Source organism: Cervus elaphus, chromosome 19 (assembly GCF_910594005.1).
Source record: "Cervus elaphus chromosome 19, mCerEla1.1, whole genome shotgun sequence".
In the NCBI taxonomy this organism is placed as follows: Eukaryota; Metazoa; Chordata; class Mammalia; order Artiodactyla; family Cervidae; genus Cervus; species Cervus elaphus.
Window position 1 is genome coordinate 67870422 of NC_057833.1, and position 16558 is coordinate 67886979.

The 16558-nt window shown below is 44.5% G+C and overlaps 1 non-coding gene across 1 annotated transcript; it reads left to right on the forward strand.

Annotated features, from left to right (window-relative positions):
* Positions 1 to 1281: 1281 nt before the first annotated feature.
* Positions 1282 to 1413, forward strand: LOC122676245. The gene has a single exon (XR_006335518.1). It is a non-coding gene; the product is annotated as a small nucleolar RNA SNORA72 (small nucleolar RNA).
* Positions 1414 to 16558: the final 15145 nt, after the last annotated feature.

The following is a 16558-nucleotide window of genomic DNA, read 5'->3' on the forward strand; positions in this document are numbered from 1 at the left end:
GGTATATTATTCCAGTTATTATGCTTTAATTAATTATGCATTCCTGAAGAGTCTGTGCTATAAGCTGGTCACCTGCCTACATTGTATGTCCAGTGTGCAAAGACCCCTCTAAATGGGAGAAGCCACAGCAGGTAAAGAAAGGACGCCTCATTCCTTCTGGTCTTTCTTGGGAAGGTTTTCAGCTGCTCTCTGCATCCATAAACCAATATTCAGTCCTGCTCAGCTTAGAGACATAACCCGCTAGGCTAGAGCTGGAGCTTTCTACTCCCAGAGCCTCTTGGGAGCACCAACTACAGCCCAGCCTCAGCTTTTTTTTTTTTAAGAAGTTGAGGGAATAGAGAAAAAGAGAAGGACTTTTGAAGTGGGAGTGTATGACATGATATGAGAGTGACTACAGCTGGACCAAACCAGATCAAATGGCGGGGCTATGAGGGCCATAAAAGTCTCCAGGCAAGACAACATGAACATGAGTCAGACACAGCCTTGGTCCCAGGCCTGCCCCGGTCACCCTGTGTAATCCCCTCTGTATTTCATCCTTGTCATGAAGGGAAGCCTTCTATTAAGTGCCTATTAGTTGATTTGAAAGCTCGTGACCTCAGACACACTCCCATTTCAGAGGTCCTGCCCGAGGGCCTATATAATCTTTGAAAACTCTATTCGTCTTCTTTCCTGTCTTAGTACTGGTTTAATATTCAGTATCACAGTTAAATAAAAAACAGAAAAGAAAAACACATCAGGGCAACTGACACAGGCAATTTAGTCAAGTAAATGTGCTTTGTTTTGAGTTAACTCAATTGGAAATAAAATGAAACAAATAAGGGGTGAGACCTATATCTTAATTTAAAATGAAAAAAACTGTTTTCAAGTGTCTTATTTGGCTCCCTATGGCTACATGAAAATACTTACCCTCAAATCACTCCTAATGCAGGTAAGAGAAGCCAGTACACTCACTTACTTATCCCCTTCATTTGGCCATTAAAGCAAAAGCAAAGCTAAAAGTGCTATTGTTTATAACCTTTAAATATGCCACAGGGTATTGTAGCTTGTAGAAGCTACCCAAGAGTATGTGTACACTTGCAAAATGAAATGGAAAGATCCTCGTAAAGGCACGTGCTTAATAATTCAAGTAGGTTGAATAGTTCTTCCCAGATATCAGCAGTTCCTTAAATCATCACTCTAGTGTGGCTCTCCTAACTTCCAGGGCTTTGTAAATCCAAGATTACCATGTGTGTAGCTGCAAGCTGCCTGTCATGCATGAGGCATTAAAAAATACAACATTTTCTGTGAATATTCTCATGCTTCTGATTTTGTAATAGTCAGGGCAGGCCAAGCCTTCAGTATATTAAGACCATGCTTGTGTCTCCAGACCTAGTTCTTTCAGTCAATCTGGCTTTATAAATGCTGATGGTAAACCAAGTCTCATTTATACAGTATATCTTATGTAGAAAAGGTCTGTGATTTTAGGTATCTGGTCAACCTCAAGAAATAACAGCACAGCCAGTATGATAACTTCTTAAGATAACCATTGCTAATTTGCTGATGGCCAGTTGCCATTAAATGAATTGTGAAATCATTGTGATTCAGTTCCTAGGTGACTCTGATACCATTAGAAGCATGCCAGAAGGGACTGATGAAAATGTAAATTGCACAAAAATTTTCTTTAGTAAGACTGACCAGGGCTTCCCAGGTAGTGCAGTGGTAAAGAATCCTCCTGCCATTGCAGGAGACTTGTGTTTGACCCCTGATCTGGGAAGATTCCACACGCTGTAGAGAAAATAAGCTCTTGCACCATAACTATTTGGCCTGTGCTCTGGAGCCCAGGAGCCAAAATTGCTGAGCCCACATGCTGTGAGTACTGAAGCCCATCCACCCTAGAGCCTGTGATCTGCAACAAGAGGAGCCACTGTAATGAGAAGCCCGCCCAGCACAACTGGAGAGAAGTCCTCACAGCGACAAAGACCCAGCACAGTCCAACAAGTAAATAAAAATTTCTTTAAAAGACCAACCAGAACTCATTTTTTAAAAAAGCAGGTTTGGAGACAGTCTTGATGAAACCAAATTCTGAGCCTCCCACTTACTAGTTGTCAGCAGATCATAAATACTTAGGTCCTCATATCCTTGCTTGTCAAATAAGTTCAGTAAAAGAAGACCCACCAAAGGTTTGTTCTGAGCCAGAATGCAGAACAAAGCCCTGCACAGAGGAAACACACAGGGGCTACTAGTCGTTACCATTAAAAAAAAATCATGGGGTATAGCCCCTTGGGTTCAGATGGGTGGGATAGTGATGACTTCATTTCACAAATGGCCTTGCTGGGGAGCCGAGAACACAAGGCCCTGGAAATATGCACTGTCTCCCTCAGGCACACAGCCATGCACGCCGACTCACCTGCCTCTGGGCGGCCGCTGCAGAGGAGCTACATCTGGGCCAACCAATCAGTACAGAATGGTGCCTCTCAGGCCTGTATATGGTTACACAGTCATAATACGGCAGGGTCGTCACTGTCGCTGGAACACTGTGTAGGCCTGCCAACCATCTTTCTTTTTTACAATTGTTATAATCATCCTTAAAAGCTGAGGACAGACACAAGGACACAGGCTTTAAACTTGCCCATCAAGAGCCCAGTGTGAAGGGCAAGATGGCTCCCAGTCCTTTAGGTAAGGACTCGGTTTTTCAGACTCATACCCCGTGATTCCACCACCTCTTGGTTGGCTGGTCTGATCCAGTCTCTGCAGCAAAGGGCACTGGTCTCAGCTTCTCCTTGGCACCTGTGCCGGGACCGGCTGGTCATGTTGCTGGCCCTTGTCATTTGTGCTGTTTGCCAAGTGTGAGCCTCCTCCAGCTTCGGTATCTGGTCCCCAGCCTCCGCTGACCCACAGCCTTCTGCTCTCTCTGCCTGTACAAGCCAGGGTACCAGGAGCAGAGCTGCCAGATCCCTGTCCAGCCCCAGATGCTGATACCACCCCTTGGGAGGCCGCCCAAGCATCCTTCCAGCTCCCTCCCTGGATCGTTCACTCCTTCCTGGGACTTCAGCCTGGAAGGAAAGTGATCTCTCTAAGTCCATCATCTTCCTCATCATCCTCCAGGAGGGGAGGGGTGGGATTCCTTCTCCCTCTCTAGCAGGGCATCCCCCAAACTTTTCCTCTTTCTTCTGTGAGCCAGTCCTTCAGGTCTCAACTCAGAAGCAGCCAGGGCATCCTCCATTCTCTGTGGAAGGTCCTCTATGACCCAAACCCATCAGGTGAGACTCCTGGCATAGAGCCACCACAGAAAATGCCAATGATGAAAATCCATTGCTTTATTGTCCCATGACCACCGTGCACAGGGGTGTGTGTGTGTGTGTGTGTGTGTGTGTGTGTGTGTAGCATTTAACACACTATTTAACAATAGTCACATTTCAACTTAAAATTTGCCATAAATTTCTGAATGTGAAAAGAAAAAGGAATTTTAATGTCTTAGAGGTTCTCACCACAAGAAAATAAATTTTCAGCAATAGGTGATGTTTTAGTAACAGATGTTAACTGGACTTAATGTGATGATCATTCTACAATATATACAAATGTTAGATGATTACATTATACATCTGAATCTAATATAATGTATATTGATTATGTCTCAATTTAAAAAGAATAAAGAAGGAACCACAAATTAAAAGTCAGAGAAGGCCCTCTATGATATTTGATGCTGAACTGAAAGTTTTAGTCACTCAGTAGTTTCTGACTCTTTGCAACCCTGTGGACTGTAGGCCACCAGGCTCCTCTGTCCATGGAATTCTCCAAGCAAGAAGGCTAGAGTGGGAGGCCATTCCCTTTCCCAGGGGATATTCCTTACCCAGGGATTGAACCCAGGTTTCCTGCATTGCAGGCAGGTTTTTTTTACCATCTGAGGCACAAGGAAGCCCTTATTTGATGGCTAAAGAAAGAAAGTGAAGTTGCTCAGTTGTGTCCATCTCTTTGCAACCCCATGTACTGTAGCCTACCAGGCTCCTCTGTCCATAGGATTTTCCAGGCAAGAATACTGGAGTGGGTTGCCATTTCCTTCTCCAGGAGATCTTCCTGACCCAGGGATTGAACCCAGGTATCCCACATTGTAGGCAGACGCTTTACCAGAGGCTACCAAATAAAGTAACTACTAGGGACCTCTTTGCAGTAGAAAGTTTGAAGCAAGCCTGGAAAGGAAAGTAGAGATGGGGACCAGAGTCAGCAGGAAGGAAGAGCCTGTGAAAAATCCTAACAAAAACCTAAGGGGGGCTGCAGGGAAGGCTGCAGCCATGTGCTGAGAACTGAGACTAGATGTGCACATGGGGCAGTGCGTGCCTGAGTGTGTCCAGGTCAGCAGTGGGGCAGTGAGGATTTGGGGAACAGGACATGGGATGGTAATGTGCTGGGGATGCAGAGGTCATGCTGGGGACGTGGAGGTCAGGGCTCACAAGTTGTTGGCAGTGCTGGACAGCCAGGCGGAACAGAGACGCACACAGCTTCAGTGCATTGGGCAGAAGAGAGTCCGCACAGATAGACGCATGAGCAAGCGCAAGAAGTCCATGGCTGAGGAAGGGTCTTCTAGCGCAGAACTTTCTCAGCAGTGCTCAGAGCGACCCGCTGGGGTCTGTGGTTGACAGGCAGAACCCACCCCCTGAGGGATAATACACTGGGTGGGCAGGGCCCTGGGCTTATAATCCCTGCTTTAGCCAGACTGTTCTGCTGCCTTCCTCGTGGCATAAGAACCAAAATGAAGGCTTCATAGTGTGTGATGCCTTGACTTCTGGTCAACCTGGGAGGGCCCTCAACCATTGGTCCTGGCCCCCCTCCCCACTCCGCTCTCACAGATAAGTTCTCCTCATCAAGCAGCTCCCCTAATAAAGGGGACCAGGCCCAGACCTTGCTTATCCTTGAGTGGAGGGTAAGTTCCCTCCAGGCTGCAAAACCATTCAAAGCAACCCATCACATCGTGCTATGGGAACCAGGGGGTCTCTTGAAAAGAAGGAGGAGGAGGAGGAGAAGAAGATGATGAGTGCCAGAATACTTTAGTCAGTGTCTTAGATATTTAGAGTAGTGGTCCACAAATGACTTTGATCACTTTCCTCTCTTGGGATACAGGTTTTGAACACAGTCACTATTCTATGGAGTCTTATTAAGCTGTAAATGGCTTGCATATATTACTGTATTACCCAGGTGATGCTAGTAGTAAAGAATCCACCTGCTAATATAGGGGACACAAGAAACACAGATTTGATCCCTGAGTTAGGAAGATCCCCTGGAGTAGGAAATGGCAACCCCCTGCAGTATTCTTGTCTGGGAAATTCTATGGGCAGAGGAGCATGGCAGGCTACAGTTCATCGGGTAGCAAAGAGTTGAGCACGACGGAGCACACAAACACACAATATTCTGTATACATTACCATAAACAAAATTTTTTCAGAGAATAAAAGTTGCTACCATAAAAATTCTAACATTTTCTTTCTCCTTGTTGAGTCCTAAAAACCCATGCATATACTAATAGTCCAGATAACTCAGGAAAAAGATGCTTCCAGGATCTTAGCCATCATGACACTATGATGTCAGTTCAATAGTGACCATCTCCGGTTCCAAGTTCACCTGGGAAGACAAATGGTTTTACTCAAAAAGACACCATTACCACAGTCAGATGGCAGCGCAAGGTCTTGACAAGGGCTTGCTGGTCAACCTCTCAGATACTCGACAATAAAATGACCAAAGAATCATGAGGTATGAAGAAGTAAAAGAGGCAAGTCTGGTAGTTATTTTTGCCCATTAATGTGCCTTCCCAAAGGCATTATTTTGCTCAGCATTGTAGACTTTCTTCTTACAGATGTCATAAATGTATCTAGCACAATCACAAAAATGTCACTGGGATCAAAGTGACTCAGTGTCCTCCCTCCTCATATCTGAAATATGAGTCATATTGGATTATGACCCCCAAGTTGCTTTTAAGGGACTACTCATATAGAAAGTCCAGGCTATGATGCTGCCTGAAGTTTTTATTCTTTTTCATCCTCCCACCAACAAATCTATAGACCTACCAGCATCTCTATCAATCCCCCTTTCTTTCCTGATACAGTGAACAAAACTGGTAAATTCCTCTGCTTGTCTTCTGGGTCCCATCTCCTGTTCTCTTCTCACATATTCTACTCCTCGCTATTCCTCTTTCTCCCTCTCTCTCTCTCCCCCACTCAGATATATTTATTCCTCCTTACCAGATTATTCATGTCAGCACACAAGCCTGATCTATCTTTAAAAGACATTTCTTGACCTCAGTCAACTCTGGCCAAATCTTCTTCACTTTTTGCTCCTGTTTCCTGTGAAACAGGTTGTTCGACCCACTGTCTGAATTTAGGCACCTAAGCACCCCCACCTCCTGCCATCTCTTCCTTGTAGTCCTGTATACTCATGGGGTCTTGTCAAGGACTGTGACCAGTGCCAAATTCAGTGGCACTTCTATGTCATCGCAAGACCTCTGCAGCTTTAGGCACAGTTCCGTCTTCATATACAGGACACATCCTTCTCCTTCCCTTGAGTTTCTGATACTGTCCCTCCTACCCTTCTCCCCACCTACCTGGACTCCTTTTTGGTCACCTTTGCTCTCTTCTTCACTGTCCTACACAACCTCTGTGTATTGCAATGTCTGTGAGTTGGACTTTAGTCCTGCTTCTCCATCTACACTCCCTTCTTAGGTCTGCTGGGTTAGCCCCACATTTGCAAGTATCACCTGTGTTCTTTCTAGTCCAAAAATATATCATAAGTTCAGACTTCTCCTCTGAACCCCAGAATTACATAACTGATCTCCTGTTTAGTTCCTCCATTTAAATATCTTACAGGCATCTCAAACTTCTAAAACATCAGTGACCAAAACAGAATTATGGTTTCCACTCTCCATGATCTGTTTTTCCATGAGCTTTCTGCACCTCATTATATGACGTTGTTGCCCACTGGGTGATCAGGATGAAAACCTACATGGGCCATCTGCGTCCTTTCCACCCTCCACATTCAGCCAGCCATGAAGTTCCATGTATTATTTTCCTATCACTGTTCTAATCAATTCCCACAATCGTGTGGCTTATACAATACAAATTCATCATTTTAACTGTTTTGAAAGTCACGAGTCTGGCATGAATCTCCTTGGGCTAAAATCAAGGTGTCAGCAGAGTTATGGCCTTATTGGAGACTCCAGTGCCAGGCATGCATGCTAAGTTGCTTCAGTCTTGCCCAACTATTTGCCATCCTATGGACTGTTGCCCATAGGTTCCTCTGACCATGGGATTCTTCAGGCAAGAGTGCTGGAATGGGTTACTCTGAGGAAATCCAGAGGCCGTAGGGTTAAGCCCATCTCCTTATTAATTCAGGCTATTGGCAGAATTGTCTTCCTTGCAGTTGTTAGACTGAGAGCCCTTTTCCTTGTTGGCTACCAGCTCAGAGCCTTCCACAGTTTCTAGAAGTCCCCTACACATCTTGGCTCTGAGTCCCCTTTCTCCATCTTCAAAGCCAGTGATGATGGGTTGAGTCCCTCTCATGTTTCCTACCTCTTCCATTGCATCTTTGTTTCATCTAGGAAAGAGTCTCTGCTTTTAAGGTTCCATTAGATCAGACCTACTCAGGTAATCCAAGATAATCTTCCCATCTCAAGGTCTGTATTCTTACTCACATCTCCAAAGTCCTTCTTCCATCAGTTCAGTTCAGTCACTCAGTCATGTCCGACTCTTTGCAACCCCATGGACTGCAGCGAGACAGGCCTCCCTGGCCATCACCAACTCCCAGAGTTTACTCAGACTCATGTCCACTGAGTCGGTGATGCCATCCAACCATCTCATCCTCTGTCGTCCCCTTCTCCTCCCACCTTCAATCTTTCCCAGCATCAGGGTTTTTTCCAGTGAGTCAGTTCTTCGCATCAGGTGGCCAAAGTATTAGAGTTTCAGCTTCAGCATCAGTCCTTCCAATGAATAGTCAGGACTGATCTCCTTTAGGATGGACTGGCCGGATCTCCTTGCAGTCCAAGGGACTCTCAAGAGTCTTCTCCAACACCACAGTTCAAAAGCATCAGAAGTTCAAAAAGCCCTAGGGCCTTCTTCCACTGAAGGTAACACAATCACAGATTCTGGAATTAGACATAGACATCTTCAAGAGGCTGTTGTTCTGATAAACATATCCCATCTGTCCTGCACCCAACACACATCTCAGGTCAGTTCACACCTCTGTCTCCACTCCCACCACCCTCAGTGCCCCACCATCTTTTATCACAGATCCAATGGCCTCCTATTCTTTCTGTTCCCACTCTTATTTTCCAATTCAGTTCCTACACAGCAGACAAAATAATATTCTAAAACTTTAGACACATAGCCTTCTCCAATCTCCAGCTTAAGCTTTCACCATATTCCCTTCCTGAGGGAAATTTTGAGGCCAAAATTTAAATGCAAAGAGGTCTTTATGATCTGCACCTCCCTCCTCTCTCCAGCATTCTTTCCCACCACTCAGCCCCTGGCTCACCAGACTATGGTCTTTCCTGTTCTTGGAAGATTCTTTACCTTCCTCTAGCTCTTGAAATTCTCAGCTTTATCTCATCCTATAGGCAGCAGACCAAATACTGTCTCCTCAGGTCTGCCTTCCTCAACCTTCTTACCTAAACAAGACCCCTGATCTCACTCCATCCTGATTACAGTCACATTGCTCATTTTTTCCCCTTATAATTTGTATTCATTTCATCTTTCCATTTATATATTTATGTGTGTGTGTTAGTCACTCAGTCATGTTCAACTCTTTCCAATCCCATGGACCATAGCCCTCCAGGCTCCTCCTCTCTTATTTATTTATATTACTTGTTTATTGCCTCCCTCCTCAAGTTGAGCAAAACGAAGGGCCCCCATTCTATCTGCAGCTCCATCCATTCCCTACAGTGAGTGGTACAGTGTTTCACATCCCACCAGGCATGCCATGTTTGTTTGTTGATTGACTGAATGAAGGAACCAATGAATTAGGACCATTCCCTGAAAGCAAAAGGAGTTGCAATTGCATACTCAGCAGGAGAGGAAAACCCTCACTAGTGGATTTATGCAGTCCATCCATTTATGAACTTAAGCAGGGGAAAAATGAATCTGCTAATGAGTGTGAATATTGCCCAGATTCTGGAAAGCATAAACCAAACCAAGTGAATAAGGAAAAATCTTGTGTCTACCTCAAGAACTAAGAGCACTGCACTGTTTGCTTTGAGCTAAACAGAGGTAGAGAACAGATGACGTGACTCTGAGTTGGTATTTTAGTCAACCACTGAAGATCTATAAGGACTATTACCAAAGCAATATATGGGTCCTGCTCACCAGTGATCTCAAACAAATGGTTACTGCCATGAGTTCCCCCTGCTTAACATACAAGAGCATGTGGACTGTGTGTATATCCCCTTTATTACTGAATTGTATTGTTTTTCCTTCTCCTAGAGACAATTTGTTTATTGCTTCAGAAAAAAAATAAGTAAATATCTGTTTAACTCTAACAGTTAAGGTCTGTATTGCTTGGTTATTTGGCTTCCATGACCACACGTATCTTTTCTGAGATGACTTTCTGGCTGAGACAGTTTTCATCTAAAATCTATTTCTATGCTCTGTGCTCCTATCCAGGCACACGTTTCTGAAGGTGCAGCTTGATCTATCTTGCTGTGCATCTGGAGTCATGGCTCTCCTCTGGGCCAGTTTATTCCCTAGGGGACACTGGGCGTTGCCTGGAAAGATTATGGGGTGTCCTGACTTGGGGAGAGGGAGGGAGGAACTGGCACCTGGTGGGTAAAGACCAGGGATGCTGCTAAGCCTGCTGCCATGCCCAGGACACCTCCACAACAAAGACCCAACGGGTCTCAAATGTCAGTGGTGCTGAGGCTGAGAGATCACGTGATGGGGGAAAAGAACACATGTCAGTCAGGTGCTCAGTTGTATCCTAACAGCACAGAGGAGTTGAGAAGGGGTTATACCACTGCAGCAAGGGCACATTTTGCCATTCAGAGATGGGACCCAGAGCGTCACTTCTCTTTACAGTAATTGATCAGAAGACTAGCATCCTAGCCTAATTCTCTCATTTTTTGTTGCTCAGTTGCTAAGTCACGTCAGACTCTTTGCAACTCCATGGACTGCAACACCCTGGGCTTTCCCTGTCCTTCACCATCTCCTGGAGTTTGCTCAAACTCATGTCCATTGAGTTGGTGATGCCATCCAACCATCTCATCCTCTGTCATCCCCTTCTCCTCCTGCCTTCAATCTTTCCCAGCATCAGGGTCTTTTCCAATGAGTCAGCTCTTCACACGAGGTGACCAAGGTATTGGAGCTTCAGCTTCAGCAACAGTCCTTCCAATGAAAATTCAGGGTTGATTTCCTCTAGGACTGACTGGCTTGATCTCCTTGCAGCCCAAGAGACTCTCAGAGTCTTACCTCACTTATCCTTTCCCCAAACAACTTATGATGCAATGGAAATTCACAAGACCCTCTCCAGGGCACTTGTGGCTTCTGACTGCTCCTTCCTTCCTGAAGCCACTCTTCCCTTGGTCTCAGGACACACCCTTATGGTCCCCCTTGACCGCTTCCTCCCTTCATCTCTGTGCACTGGTCTCCTCCTGCCCACCCATAAATGGTGGTCTCCCTTCATCCCACAGTGTCTCCCTAGACGATCGTATTCACTTTATCCTTTTAACTCTGCCTTCATACTGGCAACTTCCCAAAGTGCATATCTAAACCAGAGACCTGACTGGGCTCCTGACTTCAATGTCCAGTTGCTTCCTGGTCGTATATGTGAATGTCCTCTAAGCATCTCAAGTTCAGCATCCACAGTCTTGCTTTTTCTCCTGTGTATTAGGAATTTTCACTGTCTACCTGAGACCTAGCCCTGGTGGTCATCTTAGTCCTTCCCTTTCTTGCATAACTATTTCCAATTCAGCTCAAATGAGGGGTCAGGTCTGGTCACACTTTTCTCATTAACAACCCTGCCATATCCCTCCTCTGCCATTGCTATCACTCAACTTCGTGTCATTTCCCCACCAATCCCCAGAGCCATCTCTCAGTGGGTCTTCAGGAGTCTATTTTTTCCTTTCTTTCATCTGGCTCTTCTCATCTACCAAAAGGGCTTCCCCAGTGGCTCAGAGATCAAGAATCCACCTACAATGCAGGAGACACGAGAGACACAGGTTGATCTCTTGGTGGGGAAGATCCCCTGCAGAAGGAACTAGCAACTCACTCTAGTATTCTTGCTGGAAAACCCCAGGGTAGCAGGAGCCTGGCTGGCTACACTCCACAGAATCACGAAAAGTCAGACAGAACTGAGCAACTGAGCATGCAGGAGCATGCATCTACCAAAAAGATAAAACATAAATCTGGTCACTTCAATCCACCACTTAAATATGTCCATGATTCCTGTGTACCTGGTGGAGCAATTTCAACGTGCCTATTCTTGCTGACAGGTCCTGCCAAGGTCTGACCTGACCTTCCTTTCCAGCCTTGATCTTCTTTGCATCTCTTCCCACAGCAATATTTGGGTCATACTGAGCTTCTCGCATTTACCAACCCACCTGCCTTTGTTGCTGTTGTTCAGTTGCCAAGTCGTGTCTGACTCTTTGCAACACCGTGACTCTGCAGCACCCCAGGCTTCCATGTCCCTCACCATCTCCTGGAGTTTGCCCAAGTTCGTGTGCATTGAATCAGTGATACTGTCCAACTATCTCATCCTCTGTCACCGTCTTTTCCTTTTGCCTTTAATCTTTCTTAGCATCAGGGTCTTTTTCAGTGAGCAGGCTGGAGAAGGGAATGACAAACCACTCCAGCATATTTGCCATGAGAACCCCATGAGCTGCATAAAAAAGCCCTGGCTCTATTTTATCTTATAAACTTTGCTTACATTGTGACTCTCCCAGAATTATCACACACACACATACACACACACACACAAAACACTTCCTTCCTGGACACTTTCTCACTTCCACTTGAAAGGCTGAGCAGGGACTTTCCTAGTGGCCCAGTAGTTAAGAATCCACCTTCCAATGCAGGGGATGCAAGTTCAGTCCCTGATTGTTGTTGTTTAGTTGCTCAGTTATGTCTGACTCTTTTGGGAGCCCATGGACTGTAACCCACCAGGCTTTTTTGTCCGTGGGATTTCCCGAGCAAGAATACTGGAGTCAGTGGCTGTTTCCTCCTCCAGGGGATCTTCCTGACTCAGATATCAAACCCACATCTTCTGCATTGCAGTGGGATTCTTTACTGCTGTGCCACCAGGGGAAGCCCCTCGATCCCTGGTTGGGGAGAAGATCCCACATGCTGTAAAGCAACTAAGCCACAACTACTGAAGCTATGCATTCTGGAGCCTGTGCTCCACAACTAGAGAAGCCTGGGAGCTAAAGAAGTCTTAGTGCTCAAAGGACAAAAGACTCAGTGCATCTCCCCGGGGGAAAAAAAAGCTGAGCAGCCTCTCCTTTGGGTTCATTGCTCTAAATGAGTCTGTCTTGGTGTCTATGACTTTCTGTCCTTGTTCGTGTACTTTCATGCCTTCCTTTTGACTATAACCTTTTTGCTTGCAAAGGGCATGTTGCACACTCTTTGCCCAGCAAACACCACAGCAGCAGGATCAGAGCTGGCTCAATGATTATCTGTTGAGTTAATTAATTGAATAGACATCTATTTTGCTCTAAACACCTCTACAAGTCTTGACTCAGCTGAGGGTTGGGACTGAAATATCAACCACTCTGGCTTAAAATTCAATTTGTCACAAATCTTTTTTGTATCGTGTGAAAGTTTAATGTTCACTAGGGCTTGTGGACATTACAATATGAGTAATACATCAATAGCCCTTCTCCATGGAAATAAAAGACCATGATGAACATTTCTGTAAATCAATTTTCATCTTAAATCACCTCACTTTTTCCCATTACATAATGTCAGTGAAAGTCAATACCATAAGTCTTTCAGAATTTCCTATCCATAAAGTAATTTGTAGTTTCCTACTCATTTATGCAAGTTATTAGTAGTTTTATAATCTATAGCAAAGCTGAAAGCATCCAATGCCTATCAGTGCTAACTTATGCCTACGCTTATTTATTGAATATACCATTTCTCCTTACTACCATTCCCCAGGCCCCTCTCCTAAACATAATGAGAAATTCAACACAGGGAAAATTGATTCTGATGATTTATTCAAATATCATTGTATGAATAAAATTTTAGTGCTACCATTGGGTTACTCCATCAAAAGTCATCTAATTATCAACTTCATTTGAGAAATCTATTACCCAATGGTAAGCATAAAAATAAAGCTATAATATCCTGTAAAAGGAGAACCAGTAAGATATGTAGGCCTTATACATTAACTGACAGACCCGGTAAATATTGGAATTTTCACAAGCAACAGACTCTTGTTGTTCAGTCACAAAGTCTTGTCCAACTCTTTGCAACCCCATGGACTGCAGCACACCAGACTCCCCTGTCCTTCACTACCTCCTGGAATTTGCACAGATTCATGTCCATTGAGTCAGTGATGTTATTGAACCATCTCATCCTTTTCAGCCCACTTTTCCTCCAGTATCAGGGTCTTTTCCAGTGAGCTGGCTCTTCACATCAGGTAGCCAAAGTGTTGGAGCTTCAGCCTCAGCATCAGTCTTTCCAATGAATATTCAGGACTGATTTCCTTTAGGATGGACCAGCTTGATCTCCTTGCTGTCCGAGGGACTCTAAACAGTCCTCTAGCACCACAGTTCAAAACCATCAATTCTTCAGCACTCAGCCTTCTTTGTGGTCCAACTCTCACATCTATACATGACTACTGGAAAAACCACACAACAAAAAATGAGCAACATACCCCAACTCTGTCTAGATTAAACAGGAGGATTTATTGGAAAAACATCAAGAGTGCACAGTATCAGTGCAGGAGACTGGAGACTCAGGTAAGAAAACAGACCAGCTTCAAGAGACCCACAGCAAGAGGTATCTGGTCAGGGAGGCTCCATCACAAGTGAAGGAACTCCATCTATTCGCATTTCTTCCCTCTGCTCAAGATCCACTTCTAGGGCTGATGTGTCCAATTAGCTCAGGTTGGGTCACACCCATTCCTTACATCAGAGCACTGTATTACAGTCAACCTCAGTCAGTTCAGGCTGCCATGACAACATACCATGGACCAGAGAGGCTTAAACAACAGGCATTTATCTTCTCACAGTTCTGGACGCTGCAAATCTCAGATTAAGGTGTCAGAAGGATGGGGTTCTTGTATGGACCCTCTTTCTGGCTTGCAGGTAGCCACCTTCTTGACATGTCCTCTCTCGGCGGAGATGGAGAAAGCTTTCTGGTGTCTCTTCTGATCAGGCACCAATCTCAACATGAAGTTTCCCCTTCTCATCTCTTCTAACCCTAATCACCTCCCAAAAGTTGCATCTCCAAATACCATCCCATGAGATATTGGGGCTTCAAGTAATGAGTTGGGGGAAGCACAAACATTCCTTATACAGACCCTTGGAGTATAACCCATGAGGAAGAGCTCCAAAAAGAACATGGATCCCCCTGGATGGCCAGACAACAAATAAACTAGCGAGTGGACTGACTGGGTGTCTGAGGTCATGATGTAATTAGGGAAGACCATGGAACTTTGATATATTTAATTAAACATGCATGCGTGCTAAGTTGCTTCTGTCATGTCCAAATCTTTGTGACCCCATGAACTATAGCCTGCCAAGCTGCTCTGTCCATGGGCACTTTCCAGGCAAGAATACTGGAGTGGGTTTCCTTGCCCTCCTCCAGAGAATCTTCCCAAACCAGGGGTCAAACCTGTGTCTCTTACACTTCCTGCATTGGCAGATGGCTTCTTTACCACTTGTGTCATCTGGGAAGCCCCCACAGCATGGGGAATGCTATCCAACACTCTGCAATGGCTTATATGGGAATATAAACTTAAAAAGAAGGGGTATATATGTATACGTATAACCATTTTGTTGTACACCTTAATCTAATGCAACATTGTAAATCAACTTACTCTAATAAGTTTTATAAAAATAAAAAGAAATTGCTTTCAATCAAGGACAATTTTGCCTTTCCTCTCCAGCAAATATTCATCTGTATTTAGAGATTTTTTTCATAGTGAACAGTTCAGTGGTATTTAGTATATTCACAATCTAAATCAACTATACTCCAATAAAAATTTTATAAAAATAAAAAGAAAGATAAAAAACATAGGGCACACCTCCAGAAAAAAAAAGTAAAAATGCAACTCAGATTTTAATGTTCTAGGGAGGAACAAGGTTACCTTTCAGCTTGGTTGTCTAGAATGATCTATTTCCAGGAGCAACTGAGGAGCTGAGATTTCACTAGCTACATTCTTTATCTGGGCATCTAGATATTTATTTCAAGCAAACCTTTCCTCAGAAATCTTACACCAATATCTGGAAAGGCCATAGCTTCTGAAATTGTATAAAGAATGCTAAAATTTTATCACACATTCAGATTGTACTCTTCCATAGCCAAAAGTTACCTGAAACCTTCATGGAGCAGAGGTAGATGTTTGGACAGAACTCACATAGTTGACCTGGAGACCTTATAAAAGAGCCACTAGAAAAATGTTACATTTAGCCACTAGCATCCTAGCAGCTCTAGACAGTGAGTAAATAGATTTCTCTTCATCACAGCCCAAGTCTATGTTGTTATTGTTCAGTTGCTAAGCCATGTCTGACTCTTTGCATCCCCATGGACTGCAGCACACCAGGCCTCCCTGTCCATCACCTACTCCCGGAGCTTGCTCAAACTCATGTCCATTTTGTCCATGAGGCCATCCAACCATCTAATCCTATGTCTCCCCTTATCCTCCTCAATATTCCCCAACATCAGGGTCTTTTCCAATGAGTCAGTTCTTCGAATTAGTGGCCAAAGGATTGAAGCTTCAGCTTCATATCAGTCTTTCCAGTGAATATTCAGGGTTGATTCCCTTTAGGATGGACTGGTTTGATCTCCTTGCTGTCCAAGGGACTCTCAAGAATCTTCTCCAGCACCACATTTTAAAAGCATCAATTCTTTGGCACTTTGTCTTCTTTGTGGTCCAAATCTCACATCTGTACATGACCAAATCCTAGAGGTCTTAATAAAAAATTTTAAGAAAAAAAAGAAAACATCCACTGAGACCCTCCAGTTAACGATTATTCCCCATGTGAACGGTAAAGATTGGGTTTTAAATCTCCAGGCGCACCCCACCTACTTCCCTCCTGAACGCCTGCAGTTCCCTCTGTCAGCAGTATTACTGGTGTGACTGCAGCTCCAAGCAAAGCTCTCTGTCTGACAGGTTGGGTGTTTTAGACACGACTTTGTTTCCTCGGTGGTGTGAGGCATTAAAAGTGATCTCAGCAAAATATTAGACTTTTCAACCCTGCCTTTCCCAACCTCAAAAGAGCCCTTTGGACAAGGGCTAATGCCCTTGTTAATGTGCCTCGTTAATGCACCCCACATCATGTTCCAAGGCATGAGCCATCCGTAGCATCTCTGCATCCTCATCCCTGGCTCTTTCTTTAAGATTTGCTGTTCCCTGTGTGTGCAGAATAGGCTGGCAGGGTACTG